Source organism: Coregonus clupeaformis, chromosome 9, assembly GCF_020615455.1.
Source record: "Coregonus clupeaformis isolate EN_2021a chromosome 9, ASM2061545v1, whole genome shotgun sequence".
Classification (NCBI taxonomy): Eukaryota; Metazoa; Chordata; class Actinopteri; order Salmoniformes; family Salmonidae; genus Coregonus; species Coregonus clupeaformis.
This window is the reverse complement of record NC_059200.1, coordinates 54,452,780-54,459,490: the sequence shown is the minus strand read 5'-3', so window position 1 is coordinate 54,459,490 and position 6,711 is coordinate 54,452,780. Positions and strand designations below refer to the sequence as shown.

Below are 6,711 nucleotides of genomic sequence, written 5' to 3'. Positions count from 1 at the left end.
CATGTTAACATTTAAAAAGAAGGCAGATAATTAGTAGGAAAACATTTTTTTATGATTGTGATGTCACCAGATTGACTTTAGATGCAGTCTAACTTTAGCCAGCTAACTAAGATTGAGAGGACCACTGTATTTTAGCTAGCTAACATTAGCATTGCTAGCTATTTTTGATGAACTTTGCTGGTAACAGTAATGGCACCATTGCCATCTCTCTAAAGTAAATTTGATGACATCATAATATGGCAAAGTTGTTTCCTACTAATTATTAGCCTACTTTAGCAATGTCATCGTATTTCTATGACACTATAAGTTAGTGTAATTTAGACAAAGTCACATTAGCCTCCGGAGTGCAACCCATGTTTAGGACACAAATAAATATTGGATGCAGCTATGGTGGTACTAGCTAACTTTTGTCTGTCTACAACAGTGTACTAACTAGAAGCAACAAACTCAAATCAACCCAGGGCCCTAGCAAAACATTTCAGAGTTGGTTACATAGTGTTTTTTTATTATTTTATTTTACCTTTATTTAGGATGTGGCTTGGAAACATGTTAACATTTAAAAAGAAGGCAGGTAATTAGTAGGAAACATTTTTTTTATGATTGTGATGTCACCAGATTGACTTTAGATGCAGTCTAACTTTAGCCAGCTAACTAAGATTGAGAGGACCACTGTATTTTAGTGTAACGGCGTCACCAGCCTGAATCCAATCTGGAGCAAGTAAAGTCTACATCTGTAAAGCATAGAATGGCCAGGACCTACCAGAAGGCGCAAAGGTGGGTATCATAACATGTCCAGCAATGTGATCGCAATGGTTTAGCGACGTCCAAAAATGATTTAATTCACTGTTCACTTGCTATTTTCACAGCTTGTCAGGCAAGACATCAGAATAAATGTGTGTCATGCGACACAAGTACCCTTGTGACACCTCCTTCGTTGTTGCCAGTCTCGACTTCTATGAAAAGGACACGCAATCATGAGGACTCTGATGGTGATCCGAGTTACTGCCCTGATAAAAACAGACTGCTTCATCAACAACGACAGGTAATGTGTTATGTGAAATGTGAAAAGTTGTATTAAAAAATACCCGGCTTGATAAATTAGTAGGCCAATTCCCCAGCCAAGCAGATACAACTAGTAGAGTCAATTTGGTTGTGAAGTGCATTAGAAAAAAGCTTTGGCCTTTCTTTAGAACAAAATGCAATTCACCACTTGGCTTTCTATTGTATCACCCTGTCACAGGCCCTCCCAGTCAACACCACTTCATAAGATTGCCTGCTGCAGTTTCTCCAGTTTGCAGCTGAACATGCAGCATAGAGAAGACCAGCAAGGGGGCCCTCATCAGCATCATGCAGACATGGCCTCGCTGTGAGCATTCCTATGAATGGAAATGTCAGCAACATGCTGGCAAGTATCTGGCCAGCAAACTTCACCTGTCAGCGGCAACAGCTTTCACAAGGCTCATAATTTGTACAAATACAGAAGGTAACCCACTTCATTACTTGAAACCAAAATATAACTTTTTGGTAAAAACTCAACTCGCCGTGTTTGGAGGACAAAGAATGCTGAGTTGCATCCAAAGAACACCATACCTACTGTGAAGCATGGGGGTGGAAACATCATGCTTTGGGGCTGTTTTTCTGCAAAGGGACCAGGACGACTGATCTGTGTAAAGGAAAGAATGAATGGGGCCATGTATCGTGAGATTTTGAGTGAAAACCTCCTTCCATCAGTAAGGGCATTGAAGATGAAACGTGGCTGGGTCTTTCAGCATGACAATGATCCCAAACACACCGCCCGGGCAACGAAGGAGTGGCTTCGTAAGAAGCATTTCAAGGTCCTGGAGTGGCCTAGCCAGTCTCCAGAACTCAACCCCATAGAAGATCTTTGGAGGGAGTTGAAAGTCTGTGTTGCCCAGCGACAGCCCCAAAACATCACTGCTCTAGAGGAGATCTGCATGGAGGAATGGGCCAAAATACCAGCAACAGTGTGTGAAAACCTTGTGAAGACTTACAGAAAACGTTTGACCTGTGTCATTGCCAACAAAGGGTATATAACAAAGTATTGAGAAACTTTTGTTATTGACCAAATACTTATTTTCCACCATAATTTGCAAATAAATTCATAAAAAATCCTACAATGTGATTTTCTGGATTTTTTCTCCTAATTTTGTCTGTCATAGTTGACGTGTACCTATGATGAAAATTACAGGCCTCTCTCATCTTTTTAAGTGGGAGAACTTGCACAATTGGTGGCTGACTAAATACTTTTTTTCCCCACTGTACTTGAGTGGCCCAGCCAGAGCCCGGACTTGAACCTAATCTAACATCTCTGGAGAGACCTGAAAATAGCTGTGGAGCGACGCTCCCCATCTAACCTGACAGAGCTTGAGACGATGTACAGAGAAGAATGGGAGAAACTCCCCAAATACAGGTGTGCCAAGCTTGTAGCGTCATACCCAAGAAGACGAGAGGCTGTAATTGCTGCCAAAGGTGCTTCAACAAAGTACTGAGTAAAGGGTCTGAATACTTATGTAAATGTGATATTTCAGTTTTGTTTTTAATACATTTGCCAAAGTTTCTAAAAACCTATTTTTGTTTTGTCATTATGGGGTATTGTGTGTAGATTGATGAAGAAAAAAACAATTTAATCAATTTTAAAATAAGGCTGTAACATAACAAAATGTGGAAATAGTCAAGGGGTCTGAATAGTTTCCGAATGCACTGTATGTAATGTGTGGTTTCATTGAAAAACATATTTAATATCTTTATTTGTATTATTCAAAAAAGTGCATTGTTTAAAAAGTGCATTTATCTGTAGGGGCATTATTTAAATAAGTGCTTTCATTAAGAGGCACATGCACATCATTCTATGGAGATGAAAATGGAGGCATACTCTAAGCATTGTTTCAGAGACCTTGCCATCACGTATCCTGAACATTTTCCAGGTGAGTCAGAAAAAAATGAATTCTAAACTAAATTGCTAAGAGAATCCCCAGAGACTCTAAGGGCAGACTTCATCCTAAAAGTGAACAACTAAATAAAAGGAAACCTTCTGTTCTACATGGATGATCCTAATGCTTGGCACACAGCTCTCCACAAGACCAACAATGAACTTAAAATGTCAGAAAACAGAACAATGAGGCAACTGTACATTGATTCCACCCCAAAATGTAAGATTACTATTTATATTAACGGCACTGTGATGGTTCAAGGTTTAGTCCTGTGTAGTTCTGTTGGTAGAGCATGGCGGCCAGGGATGTGAGTTTGATTCCCACGGGAGACCAGTATGAAAACATTATTAAAATGTATGCACTCACTACTGTAAGTCGCTCTGGATAAGAGCGTCTGCTAAATGACTAAAATGTTCGATGTAAAAATGTAAAGGTTCGGAGGCCAGTCTGGATCAATTTGTCCACTACCAAATGAAACCTCTTCTTGCTGAACTTAAAACCTCTCCACTGTCACTATCTACAACAGCCTCCACTCCCTCTGTGCACCAGTATATAGTCCCCAGTGTCCCTCTCTCTCCTTTGCCTGCAGCAGACACAGCCCTGAACATGCCACTCGCACATGTGACACCTGCAGTACCACAGCATCTTATAGAGGAGGAGATCAGCCTGGTGCGTCAGCATAGGGAGGAGATCCAGGTGCTGCAATGTGCAATGAAAAATGTTGAGGAGGACAACCAGGCTCTCAGGATGGAAGTGCGCAGACTTAGAGAGGAACTGTCCAGCACAGTCAACACCAGCCACATGCAGGACCTGCAGGAGGAGCTACATGAGCTAAGGCAGGGATTTCTCAGCCAACACCATCCACTCTACAAAGAGTCCCACAAAAACCCAGGACAAAGCCAACAGCTGAATCAGAAACCACCAACCAACCCAACCAACCAATGCACCAACCCAGCTAACCCCCTCCATCCCCATATAACTCCTATCACTACTGCCATCCTCCACAGACCTGACGAGAAACCAGACATTATATTAATGATGGACTCCAATGGAACGTTTATATTAGAGAATAAACTTTTTCCAAATAGTAAGGTGGCAATGGTGCCCCACAACAGAGGGCTCTTGACTGTGGCCCAGCTTGGCTCCCCCAGCCATATCATTTATATTTACATTTTAGTCATTTAGCAGACGCTCTTATCCAGAGCGACTTACAGTTAGTGAGTGCATACATTTTCATCATTCACACGGGGACCAATGACCTGCAGGAGATGTTGGCAACATCTCTAAGGGGAGTGATAGAGAGGGCCTCCACCATCTTCCTCCTTGCAAATATTGTTTGATTATCTACCACGCTCCAGAGGAGAGATTTCCACCCTGCCACCATCCAGACGGTAAATGCCAGCCTCTCTCGGGACTGTGTGCTATGGCCTAACGTGCACCTGACCCACCATCCCACCCTCAGCATGGACTGTCTATACGACAATGTACACCTGTAAAAAGAGACAATCCCCACCTTCGCCAGGAAGTTAAAGGATGTTGCTCTGGGTGGCCAGTCCACCTCACCCAAAAGGAGCAGCAGACTCCAACTCCGTAAGACAAGTCAGACGCTCTTTTAGACCTGCATCTGGTGGCGCCTCGCAGAGAATGGAGAACAGCCAGCAACACTGCCCCCCACACCACCGTCCGCCACTTCTCTCTCAGGAACTGCATGCAGATACACAACCAGTAAAGAATTTGGACATACCTACTCATTCAAGGGTTTTTCTTTATTTTTACTATTTTTTACATTGTAGAATAATACTGAAGAAATCAAAACTATGAAATAACAACGATGAGACCAAAATCAAGCTCTTTGGCATCAACTCAACTCGCCGTGTTTGGAGGAGGAGGAATGCTGCCTATGACCCCAAGAACACCATCCCCACCGTCAAACATGGAGGTGGAAACATTATGCTTTGGGGTGTTTTTCTGCTAAGGGGACAGGACAACTTCACCGCATCAAAGGGATGATAGACAGGGCCATGTACTGTCAAATCTTGGGTGAGAACCTCCTTCCCTCAGAGGTAAGCACATGCAGTTATAGTAATTGCGCCCACATATACCAAAAACATTTTTTTCATGAAAATTATGATTTCCCAGTAGGGAGGGCTGAATGAATAATGATGTTACAGATAGCTACACATAGGCCTACTAGCAACATAAGGCCTAGCCTACCATTAATTAGACTTTGGTCAGCACCTGTCATCACATGATACCATGATTAATATAGGCTAGCCAGGCTATTTGCATCCCCTTCCATTAACACTGACTTAGTGTTTTGTTTTTTCAATTGCAGAGGGATCTGTGGATTCTGGTGGCGTTTCTGCGTCTGAAGCTGTTCAATGTGAGAGAGTGGTGGAACAGAGTCATACAGAGGCCTGTCAAACAGGGGGACAGGACCGGCCTTCAGAACCTGCAGGCTTTGGTGAAGTGTATCGCGCTGCGTCGTACGAAGACCAGCCGTGTGTGTGGGCGGCCTCTGGTCTCTCTGCCGGAGAGGAGCCTCAGAAGAGGAGGAGCTTACACAGAAAGGGAGGAATACGAGCTGGCACGCACAGAGGGACGCGCCACCATCAGCAGGTACGTTACAGAGGGGACCGTCCTCAGGAACTACGCAGATATTCTGGCTATCCTGGTCAGGCTGAGACAGTTCTTATGCCACCCTGACCTACTGGGCAAGAACTCTACACACGCAGGTGTGGTTGCTGTGACTCCTGGAGAGTTGAGAGAATGACTGATAGAGAGGCTGAGGCTGGCACTGGGCAGTGGCTCTGATGCGGCTGTGCTATGTGTTTGGACTGTCTGTCTGCCCGTCATCACACACTGTGCACACGTCTACTGCAGACTCTGCGTCACAGAGGTCATATGTACGGAGCAGGCGCGGTGCCCTCTGTGCAGAGGCCAGATCAAGGCCAGTGAGTCGGTGGAGTTTCCTCAGGAAGAAGAGAGCAACCTCTCAGAGCTGGATGAGCAGCTCCAAGGTGGAGGCTCTGTCTAGCCTGCTCAGACCGCGCAGTGAGGACAACGGCATCAAGAGTCTGGTTGTCTCTGTTCGCACGCTTCCTCACTCTACTGGAGGACCCACTCAGGGAGGAGGGTTTCAGGTTTGTGCTTCTGGACAGCACTGAGCCAGAAGAGGCAAGCTCAGGTGATCCAGGAGTTCCCGAGCAATGCACCCGGCAGCTCATTGATCATGCTGCTGTCACTCAAAGCCAGAGGGGTGGGGCTAAACCTCACAGCCACCTCGCTTGTCTTCCTCATGGACCCAGCCTGGAACCCAGCAACAGAGGACCAGTGTGTGGACTGCTTTCAGCGCCTCGGCCAGTTCATAGTGAAGGACTCTGTAGAGGAGAACATGGTGAGGATTCAGAGGCAGAATCTAGTGAAGGCTTTCGGCCTCCTCGGCGAGAGGAAGACTTCACACATAGATGATATCCCTCATTGAGCGCTAGACGTCTGGCTGTTTAAAGTGTTCGAAGGAGACTGTTCTCACTGTATGTTTTTCTTTAAAATCCTTTTATGTTTAGGGAATGTTTTCCTATTTGTGGAACGAAACATACACACACACAACAATGGCCATCTTTTAGAGAAGTTGTTTCTAAAAAATTTGTATGTGTGAATAAAGTTTGTGACAAACCAGATTTTTTGGGGGAAAAAGTCATACCATTGTCAGGGACCTCACAATACGATATCACGATACTTAGGTGCCGTTTCTATATGG

The 6,711-nt window shown here is 44.5% G+C and overlaps 1 long non-coding RNA gene and 1 pseudogene across 1 annotated transcript; both read left to right on the top strand.

Moving 5' to 3' along the window:
• The first annotated feature begins 466 nt into the window (after window positions 1-466).
• Window positions 467-1,540, top strand: LOC121574464. Its single transcript, XR_006002208.1, has 3 exons — window positions 467-774; window positions 867-1,042; window positions 1,241-1,540. It is a non-coding gene; the product is annotated as an uncharacterized LOC121574464 (long non-coding RNA).
• Window positions 1,541-2,881: 1,341 nt separating this feature from the next.
• On the top strand, window positions 2,882-6,435 carry LOC121574255 (annotated as a pseudogene).
• Window positions 6,436-6,711: the final 276 nt, after the last annotated feature.